The 12,951-nt window shown below is 34.3% G+C and overlaps 1 long non-coding RNA gene across 4 annotated transcripts in view; it reads left to right on the top strand.

Moving 5' to 3' along the window:
* LOC138155554 (uncharacterized) overlaps nucleotides 1–2,932 on the top strand; it is a 36,815-nt gene extending 33,883 nt beyond the window's left edge. For all 4 annotated transcript variants that reach the window (XR_011166862.1, XR_011166861.1, XR_011166863.1 and 1 more), the window contains one exon: nucleotides 2,174–2,932. This is a non-coding gene — a long non-coding RNA (uncharacterized lncRNA). The remainder of the gene's footprint in view (nucleotides 1–2,173) is intronic.
* Nucleotides 2,933–12,951: the final 10,019 nt, after the last annotated feature.

Below are 12,951 nucleotides of genomic sequence, written 5' to 3' on the forward strand. Positions count from 1 at the left end.
CATAATAGCTCTTAATAGTGGCTTGTTTGGCTTGTTCATTCTTCCAGCCTATGTTAATACTAGGCTCTGCACAGTCCTGGAGGGGATGTCTGGCCTGAATTTCTATCTGTTTATGTCCTACTACTATTTTCAAAGTTCAGGCTGGTAGCCTGTAAGCTTTCTGTGATCTCAAAATGGTGTGAATTAGGATGAGGTCTGTTTAGAGCCCTTGCAGTCTGAGCTCTGCTAATTCCTAACCCAAATTTAGATCTGTCCTTGGCTGGCAATTTCAGTAGACTGCTGCTAGGTTCAGCCACGTTAGCTAACTGAGGGGATTTGCAGATTCCAAGCGACTAAACTGCCAGTTTCCCTTTGGTCTAGGACTCCTGATCTGGATATTTCATTGTAGGCTTATACACTAAGCTAAGGTCTAGAACTAAGTAACTGTTCTGCTCTTCACTTGAGAGTCATACAACTGCATTTCTAGAACTAGACGAGCATGTAACTCATTAAACAGTTAGGGCCCATGCTTGTGATAACCCCCCTATACTCTGGATCCATAATCTAGAGTTGAGTAGTAGGCAACAGAGCTTGTCAGATGGTACCCATTCCTCCATCCAGTGATAATTCAGGGGTCCCCTAAGGATCTCTTTTTGCCCTGGTACTTTCTGCCCTAGTGTCCCTTTCAATCCTGAGTACTGGAGCTAGAAAAATTACTGCCTGTAAGCTTTTTGTTGACTTTCCCAATCAGAATTCAGTCTGGTGCATTTTTCCAGATCAGTGTGGAGAAGGAATAATGGAGAGCTAGAATTTATTGCCTTTTCTCACTCAGTCATGTTCATTCTACCTCCAGTTCATCAGACTTTTCTTGCAATGTGGCTGTGAACTACTAGGTCCTTATGTGTCTTTCTCATGTGTATCTGTGAAAGGAATAGGTTTGTTTAACTAAGTTCAGTTGAGGGAATGCCAATATCAGAGTATATTTTATTCTCTAAAGGTTTAACTGATATGCACTTGAAAGAAAAAAAAAGCATGCTTAGATTTGAGTCTTGATTTGTTTTGTCGGATCTGAGTGTGTGTGAAATCGAGAAAATGTTTCATTTTCTGAATGTGTTTGAAGTAGGGGAAGTGTTTGTTTTATTTTATCTATATCTATTTATATATGATGAATTGAATTGCAGTCTTATCTGAGCAGAAACATTTCTCATCTTGCCTTGATCAACCCAGTTATAAAATGTTTCCTTAACTGAGAAAACCTCTACAGAACTGATGCAGAGTGAAGTGAGCAAAACAGTTTGTATAATGGCAACAACACTATGGGGGGAAAAAAACCTTAAAAGACTTTAGAACATTGATCCATGCAAAGATTAACTATGAGTTCAGAAAACAGAAGATGAAACACAGTACTACCTCCTGCAAGAGAGGTGATGAACTTAAAATGCAACCTGAGACATAACATTTTCAGGCCTAGTCAATGGGAGAATTTGTTTTGCTGCACTATGCATGTTTATTGGACTATGTATATTGATGATCTGGGTTTTATTGTTGTTAAATGGAGAAGAGGAGAGCAGTAGGACAGACAAATTACAAAGGCACGCAAAAATATATAAATGCACTTTTAAAAAATTTCTCGATTTGTGTCTGTGTTGAAACCACTTTATAAATATCACTTAATTTGTAGTCAATTTTAGAGTAAAAATTTTTCAGAAAATTTATTTATTCTCAGTTTCCCAAATATCTATGTTTTAAAGCTCACTTTAAGTAGCTATTAACTTCTTTTTTTCACTCTGGACTTGGTTACTTAAGGTAAAACGATGAAAAACTAGAATTCAGAGAAAAGGGAATCTTTTTTCCCCTATTCTTCTGAGTTATTACCTTGAAAAATAAACAGAGGAAGCAAGAATTATTTTATGTGATAATACCTTTTCCATGAGGAGAAAATAACTCCAAACAAAACAGGTGCAACTGGATTTACAAAATATGCTATATTTAATGACTTTGTACATATTGAACTTTATTATGATTTTGTTATGAATTGTTATATTGAATAAGAAAAAGATTGAAAATTTGTAGTCTTTTTTGAGTAGTTCTTTTCTGACCTTCAACTATCAAAGAAGCAAACATTATAGAATATAAGAATTTATTTATGTCTGATGTGAATGTAATATTTATTTCTTTATTCTTTTTCCTCTAGATATGGGAAGTATTTTTGCTCAATATAAAACTATGGTATGTTTTTAATTTTCTTTGAAGATTTCTTAAAACAGGAAGCAACAACCTCTGAATATTTTTGCATTTTGTATCAAGTAATTACTAAGTACAACTTAACTTGCTCTCCTCTCCTTCATTTTTCTGAAGCAATGATTTGTATGTTTTCTTTTGAGGTAAACTTTCCTTAATGTAACCAAAGTATATTTTATTGCCTGAGAAAAATTGTACTGTATTTTATGTCCTAAATATGTATACACTGTGATGTTATAAACGAGTTTGAATATATTTACATATATATTTGGAAGAGATTTTTTCCTGTAAGGATGCAAAGGTATATGTGGGTCTTATAAAGATTTTTAATAGTATGAATTTTTAAATACTTATACTAAAATTACAAAATTGGAAAGTATGGAGTCTTTATGTTAAATCAATTTGATTTACCTGAAACTGCAACTCTTATATCAGACAATAGGATGGGAGAATTTAGAATCTTAGCAATGTAATTAAAAAAGAAAATCTAAACCCTTTGAATTTAGAATGAAACTACTAAAGGAAAAGTACCCCTTTTTGAAAATTTAACATTTTTAGCTTTGGAAATTTAGCCCCCTCAAATGATACACATATTGTACCATTATGTTGTATAATATTGTATAAATTATATTGTACATAACTTTTAAGACACTGTGGCAGTATTGGTTAATATTTTGTTGCCTACGATATTAAAGGATATTTTATTTCTTAAGACCTATGTTTCTTCAAGAGTCAATATTTGATTGGTTTTTCTCCATGCACTAGGTTAAAAATAAGCAAATTTTATAAGACTCTGCAATGGGATGAATGCTACAGTTTCATTAATCATCAGGTCATCAAGCTCACAGGAGAAAAAAAACCTCTTATGGTATTGGAGCTGATTGAAACTGTATTTTGCAAAGAATTTAAAATTAAATTTCTTTCTACTTCTAGTGGAAAAAAAATCACTTTTCTGATTTCTATGAAAAAAAAAAGTCAAAAAGGAATCTTCAAGGCCTTCATGTGCTCTAAATACAAATTCTTTTTCTGAGAATGACTATGGATTTTGAGTTACTAAGTATATCTGAGAAACATTTCAAAACAATTGTTTGTAGGGAAAAAAGTTGACATGAAGATTAAGTGAGAATCATAAATGTCTTTAAGATTAAAAGAAATTATTGACTCACTGAAATATAATTAGAAAATCTATTTTGGATTTTAAAGTCTCAGATCAATTTAAAAATCTATACAGATTTTTAAAATTTATGAACAATTTCCTTTAACTTGCTGAAGCTATTTATTGATCATTGAGAGCATAACACAAAAACAGTGACATGAATGGGATTTTAAATATAATAAACTTATGAAGAGGTTTATATATACATATATGTACATATATGATATATTACTATATATACCTATAAAACACATACTTATATCTTTAATGTTTATATATATATATAAAGAGAGAGGAGGCAGAGTGATACTGTAATACAGAGCTGACATCTGAGCTAGGAAGAAAGGCCTAAGTGCCACCAGTTGTACTCCTTGGTTTAACTCTACCATCATCAATCTCCCCCACCCCCTACCTTCAGAATAAGCACATCACCAGAGAAATCATCATCACAGAGATTGCTTCAGCTTTGATACTCACACCCTCAGTACCCTCAGTTCTCTCTGCCCCTCTGATTGGAAGACTGGAGGGCAGAGCAAAAAACACCTCCCAAAGTTTCCCTTTAAAGAGAGTCCAGAAGCTCAGCCAATTTTTTATTCCAACCATCTGTACTGCCTATTTCAACTCCACCTTCATCATGCCCCTGCACCTCACCTCCACATTTAACCCCTCCCCCCATGTAAGGTACCCCCAATCCCTTTTTTCAGCTTCTTTTTGTGTGTTCTCTTCTCCTTTTAGATTGTAAACTCTTTGAGAGCAGGAACTGTCTTTTTCTTATTTGTATTCCCAACTCTTAGTATAGTGACTGGCTCTTAATAAATGTTTATTATATTCTAAGTCTTGTCTCACACACATACTGGCTGTATGATCCTGGGTAAGTCAATTGACCTTTCAGTGTCCTAGGTAATTCTCTAAGATAATAAGTTGAAAGAGAAGGTGCTTATGTGTATAATTAGGTGTCCACATCTGGCAGTTTTCAATACCAATGAAATCACAGATCCAGTCCTTATACCTCTCTTTCTCTCTCTGTTTCTCTGTCTCCGTTTCTGTCTCTCTCTCTTTGTCTCTCTGTCTGTCACTGTTTCTCTCTGTCTGTGTGTGTGTGTGTGTCTCTCTCTCTCTTTCTCTCTCTCTCTTTTTCTGCATGTGCCTCCCCTCATCCCTATGACTATTACTAAAGATATACACATGGTGAAAATTTTTTTTTGTCTTACTTTGTTATTCTCAGCATCAACATTCCTTCTAATTAAAAGAAAATTTAAACTATGGGGTCCTGTTACTTCTCTGAGCAAAAAATTCTACATGTCCTGACAACTGTATGGCACTTAAATGTTTTGTAATATACATAATCTATATGTTGCTAATGAAAATTAAAAATCTGCATATTTTTTATTTCATTAATTAAATTAACGCAATGTTTTTCCTTTCCTTTCCTGATAATGAGATCACCTTTGTCAGGGGACTTTGAGTCAGTCTCACATAACTGCAAGTTTCTTCTGCTAAATGACTCTAGTAAAGCAACCACTCCAGCCAATTATCACTTTTCCATCCCTTTAAAAATAGGAAAGCCTTCAAATATTTCATTCCTACCAGGCCTGAAGACCAACCAAGATCTCATGAACTAACTGTACCAATTAAATGGCAGTCTACAAACCAATTCAAATATGTAGAGTGTCAGGAAAGGAAAACAAAAACAACTTGTAAATAGTGACTTAGAACTAACAATGTTTTTAAGAAAAAATTTCAGCTGTGTGGCAACAATTCAGTGCACAGGGGAAACACTTAACTTTCAAGGGAACATTGCCCAACACTTAGTATAGCATCTAATACATTAGTAGGTGCTTAATAAATGCATATTGACTTGACAAACACACACCACATATTTACATATATAAATGAATAAAGATTGAACATGTAGTTTATTTATATATACATTTTATATGCAAATATATGTTGAAAAATAGATAAAAATGATGAAATAGCAAAATCTGTTCTTTTTTTCTCTACCTACATCCCATCCCCTTGCAATGTAATGTGTGCATGTGTGTGTGTGTGTGTGTGTGTGTGTGTGTGTGTATAGATGGATGTGTATGGGTAAGAACAGCACATGTGATTTAATTTATATATACACACATAGGTTGGAAAATAAGTTTATAGTTATATAGATTTTTCCTTCTTTCTGTCTCTCTCTCTCTCCTTCCCTATATAGTTTTCAGGGGTCCATCTTCCAGTTCCCACTAGCACTGACATATTGAATTCTTCTAAAGTCTGGTAGGTTGTCTATATCTAATCACTTCAGGGTTCTAAGGCTACCCCTGAGTAATAGGGGTATTCTTCTCTAGTTCGAGTAGTTCAAGGCCCCATTCTGATATTTTCCCGGCATCATCCCCCAATGATTAGCTTGCTAGTATTATTTAGCCCATTAACATCAGTTAATTTTAGTTCAGTTAGATATAACAGAGATAGAAACAATAGTAGGTTCGTGTGTTCATGGCTTCACATCACCAGTGTTTGGGAGAAGAAGCAGCGGGGATTGATGCTAACTCTCTCAGCAACAGCAGGGTCATACCCTCTTAGTTTCATACAGGCTCCAGTTGAGGTGAGACAAGGCCTAGGTCTCTCTCCAACGTAGAGGCCTAAAGAGAATTGTCCTCCTTGCTTGCTTCTAGTGAAGGAAAAATGCTAAGTTGCCCCCTGAAAGTTCTTTTTTTTTTTTTTGAACGATCAGTTCTACTTCAGCAGCCAACCAAAAAGTGCTTACTATGAGGACTGGAAAAAAATCATAGAATAACCTGCAGATATTCCAAAGTGAAGAGCAGAGTCCTACTATTACTTATGCCTAGAAGCAGACCATACCACCTTTCACATGGGAATAGAACAGAAGTCCTCCAAGGATGGAACTCTCATTGGATAGGTCACCTATTTCATATATAATATATATGTACACATATGTCATATAATATTTGTCTGCTGTTTTATTATTTTGTCCTATTTCTCAATATTATATGATCAATAGTGGGTCAAATATGAAGTCTGAGTGATTACCAGTTTACAATTTGTGCCATAGTATCAGAAAATAATTTTGTATAATATAAAATAAGTATTCAATGATTCAATAACTCAAATAAGTAATTACTAGAAAAATAAATGCACCAAATAAATAATACACAATTGATAAATAATAATTAATAACCAATAATGATCTGTAATCAATAATGATATTAAATAATCTCAAGTAGTCAATAATCCCTCCTTTAGTCATGTGCATAACTCAATCATATATATGAACAGGTACAGGATTAGCTGAGTAATCACTTGCCTAGATACGGTCTTTCTGTGGGTATCTGATATTATAAATATTCTTGTAATAAACTATAGTAGTAGAGATTAGATTTCTATGGAACAAATCACCAAATTATATTTTAATTATATATAATATATGCACTTATAAATTATTCAAATTATTATATTTCTATTGCCACCTTTATGTTTTTAAAGTTGCATTTCTTTTCTTTCTCTTACTCCCCCTTCCCATTCCATTTCTTTCACTCACAGTAGCCATGGTAGAACTGACTTTCAGATGTATTTAAGACACAATCCTAAATAATCACTCGATTATTGCCTTAATTATTTAGAGATGTATTCAATGGTTCTATGAAAAATATATTGAACTTAAATTAGCATACAACTGGGCAACCAAAATGTGAGCTTGATAACTGTAGTATCTTAACATAAGAATAGCTACAAATTAAAATTTCCTGTGTTATTAAACACTATTCATGAAATAAAACTTTTTTATTGATATATTGAACCTACTGAGACATATGGGAGTAAATTGTGACTCATTTTTCATTTCACACGTTTAATAGCTTGTCTTGAAATTGAGAGATAAGTGGTTTATATTCAATGTTATTCTTGTAAAAGTTCAAGATGTGAGACCTTGAATATGAAAAATGTAACAATTTAGTGTCTAGGCCCCCCTGCTGTTTATCAGTTTTAGAATTGTTTATTTGTTTTTAAGAAATATCATTTAGTTTCATTGTAAATTAATAATATATAGTGGGTAATAATGTAAGTATTGGCCCTTACTAAAAATTTCTGAATCTCTAATCTGGAAGTATACATAATTTGATAAAGTACTTGAAGAAAAAAATAGGGAAATGACTTTTTGAGGAGGCTGAAAGGCTTTTGATTTTTGCTTAATTTTTCTGTAATTTGGTTCTTTTGCAGACATTCAATTTTTCTATTTTATGTGAAAATAACTATACTATTTGTTGTTTAATGTTTAGGCTGGAATTATTAAATAGAAAAACTACAAGGGGGTGGCCAGGTGGCTCAGCGAGTAAGAGAACCGGCTCCAATGTCGGGATGACCTGGGGATCAAATCTGGGCTCAGATACTTAGCACCACACCCAGAAATAACTGGCCATGTAACCTTGAGCAAGTTACTTAACCCCGATTGCTTAAAAAAAAAAAAAGAAAAACTATAAGGACATGTAACTATGAGGTATGATGCATACTGAAGTTAAAAAGTTTAAAAAAGTTTCAATCTCCTCTTTAGCTCTACTACTATTTCACTATCAGACACCCATCTAGAGACCATAGGTAACTGATCCCCCAACTAATCTTCTGACTGTGATAGAATCACACACATGATCAAAAATAGGATTATATAATTTTTTTTGTATTATTGGATGTTATTATTGAATATAGGATGACTATCAATTATGGGTTATTGGTTTAGGGCATTGGTTTTCATTATTATAATTACTAAATTAGATTTTTATTTGATCATTAAATGCATATTTTACATTATACAAAATTATTTCTTCATGCTATGGCACAAATTATAAAATGACTTTTTAAACTGACAAAGTTTCTTACCTGCCCTACCTGTTAATCATATAATGATGAGCATTAGGTCAAAAATAATGAAATAGAAAATTATATTTTTGTGAATAATAACTTTTCAAATTGCTGTAAGAGATTGATGTCATGTAAAGGTTTTCATTTCCAACAACTGGAATCAGTATTCTAAGACTTCAAGAAGAGACACCACCAGGAATCTTGCTGAAAATCCCACTGACACCCCAAGTACTAACAACTCTACCATTGATCAAAGCATTCAATCTGAAATACCAGATCCCACTTAAAAGACTCATAGGTTGGCAATGAAATAGAAGGGTATGATAAATGTGTTGGTAACCTCTTGGTAAGTCCCGGATAAAGAGATAATAAATACAAAATATAGTTCCTATAGCTTCAGAGACATTAAGCCACATTGGTGGAGAAAGAGTAAGTTGATGTAGACAGCTTTTTTCTAAGAGTTTGGCTATGAAAGGGATAAAATATATAGGGTGAAATTTTGGTGGGATGTTGTGCCATGAAGTTTTTTTCTTTTTTCTTTTTAAAGATCAGGGAGATCCATGCACATTGTAGGCAATAGGAAGGGAGTTAATAGATAGATTAATATTATATATTTATATTATATAATTACATATTATATAAAACTTGAAAACTAGAGATATAGAGAGGATGATCAAAGAGGCAAATTCCAAGAGATGGGAAAGTGATGAAAATTATCAGGGACAAAAATTAGAGAAGTTAATGTGGATAAGAAGGTCATCATCTTTTAAGACTGGAGCAAAGCAGGAAAGACTGAGTGGTGACATTGAGGTGATTTGAAATGTGAAATTCAAGAGGAGAAAAAGTTATAAAAGATGACCTAAAAAATTTTGGTGAAATATATATGAGGAGACTATCTGATTTATTTACATGCACAAGTAATCCCATTTCATTCTGTCTTCTCCAGAGGATTACTCCTTCCATCATCAACAACCTTTTGCTAGTTTTCAACTGCTCCCTGTTTAATGGCTGCTTACCTTCTGCCTGCCAACATGTACATGTCTCCTCCATTCCCCCTAAACTCTCACTTGATTTGTCCATCATCTGTCTATCTCCAATAACTATAATCTTATATCTCTCCTTCCTTATATCTTTCCTCTTCAAAAGGTCATCTGTAATAAATGTTCCCACTTACTTTCATTCTCTTCTTAATTCTTTGTAGTCTGATTTATGACCTAGTCATTCAACCAAAACTACTCTGATCTCTTAATTGCCCAATCCAATGGCCTTTTCTCAGTCCTAATCCTTCTTGACCTCTCTGCAGCCTCTGACACTATGGATAACTCTCTTCTCCTTGATACACTCTTTTTTTCTAAGTTTTCTTAGAAAAAAGTCTCTTCTGGTTCTCCTCCTACTATTTGACCTCTCTTTCTCTGTCTCCTTTGCTGAAATGTGATCCACATCACTTTCACTGTTGGAATCCCCCAAGGTTCTCTCCTGGCATCAGCTGCCATAGTTTCAATTATCATCTCTACGCAAATGACTCTCAGATCTAATTGTCTAGCCCTAACCTCTCCTTTACCCTCTAGATTCAGATCTCCAACTTCCTTTTTGACATCTCAAACTGGATGTCCTGTGGATATCTTAAACACAACATGTCTGAATTTGAACTCATCTTTTATAACTTACCTACTATTGTAAAAGGGACCATCACCTTCCCAAGCATGCAGATTTGCAGCCCAGGTGTCATCCTCAACTCCTCACTCTCTCAACCACTCTTCCCATATACAATCATTTGTCAGATCCTATGGTTTCTACCTTTATAACATGTTTTGAATATGTCCCCTTATCTTCTCTAACACTGCCGCCAGTCTGGTGGAGGACCTATCACCTCACAACTGATGTTGGTTGGTCTCTCTCAATTCTCTCCCCCATGCCAGTTCATCCTCCACTCAGCAGTCAAACATCTTCAAAAGTACAAGTGACCACGTTGCTCATACTCTCTCCCTCCTCTGCTCCACCTCCTGGCTTCCTTGACTTTCTTCAGATCTTACCTCTGAAAGAAACCTTTCCTGATGGCCATTAAGGCTAGCGCCTTCCCTCCGCGATTACCCCCAATTGATGCTGGATACATCTCGCCCATAAATGTCGCTGCACGCAGTCCCTCCCACTAGACTTTTAGCTCCTTGAGAGCAGGGCTGTTTTTGCTTTTCTTGGTATTCCTGGCATTCAGCACAATGTCTGGAAACAGCAGGCCCTTAATAAATGCTTCCTGATTTCAATTGAATAATGATTCCTTAGTTGTCTTTAAAAATGAAAGGTTTATTGGGTAATTTTGATTACATAAAATTTAAAAGCTTTTGCATAAACAAAACGAAAGTAGTCAGAATTAGAAGGAAAGCAGGGAACTCAGAAAAAAATTTATATCAAAAAGGCCTCATTTCTCAAATATATAGGGAAATGAGCCAAATGTATAAAAATAAGAGCCATTTTCCAATTGATAAATGGTCAAAGGATATGAACAGGCAGTGTTCAGAAGAAGAAATCAAAGCTATCAACAGTCACATGAAAAAGTGTTCTAAATCACTATTGATTAAAGAAATGCAAATTAACACAACTCTGAGGTACCACCTCACCCCTATCAGATTGGCCAACATGATAGAAAAAGAAAATGATAAATTCTGGAGGGGAGTTGGAAAATAGATACACTAATACACTGTTGGTGGAGTTGTAAAGTAGTTCAATCATTTTGGAGAATAATTTGGAACTATGTCCAAAGGGATATAAAACTGCATACTGTTTGAACCAGCAATACCACTACTAAGTCTGTATCCTAGGAAGATCAAAGAAAAGGGAAGAGGAATTATTTGTACAATATACATATATATACACACATACACACACACACACACACACATATATATATATATGTATATATCAGTTCTTTTGTGGCTGCAAAGAATTGGAAGTAGAGGGGAGTGGCTGAACAACTTGTATATGATTGCGATGGAATATATTGTGCTATATAACAAATGATGAGAAAGATGGTTTCCAGAAAAACCTGGGGAGACTTAAAATGAACTGATACAAAGTGAAATGAGCAGAACCAGGAGAATATTGTTCATGGTAACAGCAATATACAGTATGATGATGAATTATGGAAGACTTAGCCACTCTTATCAATACAATGATTCAAAACAATTCCAAAAGACCCATGATGAGAAATGCTATCCATCTCCAAAGAGAGAACTGATGAACTATGAGTGTAGATTGAAATATTTTTTTCACTTTCTTTATGTCTCTTGCTTTTTATTGTGGGGTTGGGTTTTTTTTTTTGCAACATGACTAATGTGGAAATATGTTTTACATGACAAACATTTCAATATACAAAGAATAGAAAAGAATATTATGTAAAATATTAATGTTTGTTATATAATCTTATGTGTTTAAGTAGAGATTGTGGTAACAAAGATGGAAAAAAACCAAACCAGTTTTGAAAGACTTAAGAATTCTGATGAATGCAATGATCAACCACGATTACAGAGGACTAATAATAAGGAATGCTACCTATCTCCTGACAGAGAAGGATGGATTAAATATGCAGAATGAGACTCACATTTTTGGACGTGGCCAATAAAGGAATTTGTTTTATTTGGCTGTACATATTTGTTATAAGGGATTTTCTTTTCTTTTTTCTTTTCATTGAGGGGAGAAGATGGGAGGGAAAATGCTTTATAATTGAAAATGATAAAATTGAAAAAGAAGTGCATTTTAAATTTGACACAATAGTAACAAAATTGTCTTGCTTATGTATGTCCTCTTCTCAACTTCTTCCTCCATTCTGCATATTTTTTTTTGTTTTTCTTTTTGGAGGGGGTAAGGGAGGGCAATTGGGGTTAAGTGACCTGCCCAAGGTCACATGGCTAGTTTTGTGTTAAGTGTCTAAGGCTGGATTTGAACTCAAGTCCTCCTGACTCCAGAGCTGGTGCTCTATTCACTGTGCCACCTAGCTGCCCCTCTGCATACTTTTTAAATGTTTATTGATGCTTGCTTTATTTTGTTTCACTGTCACTACTTATCAACTCCCCATCCCCACATCTCCCAATTCCCTGTCCCTCCACCAAGTAAAACCCTTCCTCATAACAAATAAAAGTCAAATAAAATAAATCAATGGTCAAGTAAAACATATCAAGACATTTGTTGCTATATTTCTCATTCTGTACCTCAAGTCTATCACTTCTCTTCCAAGAGGTCGGAATCATGTTTCATCATTAGTCTTTTGAATCCAGTCTATTTCTCCAGGCTGATTACACATGATTTTCTTTCATACACTCAACACCCCAGTCAAACTGACTGACTTGTTATTTCTTACATACAATATTTTATCTCTTGCCTCCATAACAGTTCAAATTCTATCTCCTAATGAATTTCTTTTCTGACTCCTTGTTGTTACTGTCTCCTCATAAATATGTCTTTTTTATGTGAAAAACAACCTCTGGTCTACTCCCCCAACTTGCACTCAAAGATGCAAGATGGATCCTCATAAGGAGGGCTGTTACTTCCAGGTATTAGGATACCCTACAGGTTCAAACTCCTAAAGCTATAGCTGTAGCTCATTAACAACCAGCCAGCAAATAAAAAAGAGCACAGATCTCCTTTTTCTGAATTTTTTGTATTTTTGCCTCCAAGGCTTATCTCTTCTAGGTCTAGGGGTAAATTTATGTCTATGTTAT

This window comes from Petaurus breviceps, unplaced genomic scaffold (genome assembly GCF_028583685.1).
Source record: "Petaurus breviceps papuanus isolate PSGF00001 unplaced genomic scaffold, PetGlider_PUasm1.0 91133, whole genome shotgun sequence".
Taxonomy (NCBI): Eukaryota; Metazoa; Chordata; class Mammalia; order Diprotodontia; family Petauridae; genus Petaurus; species Petaurus breviceps.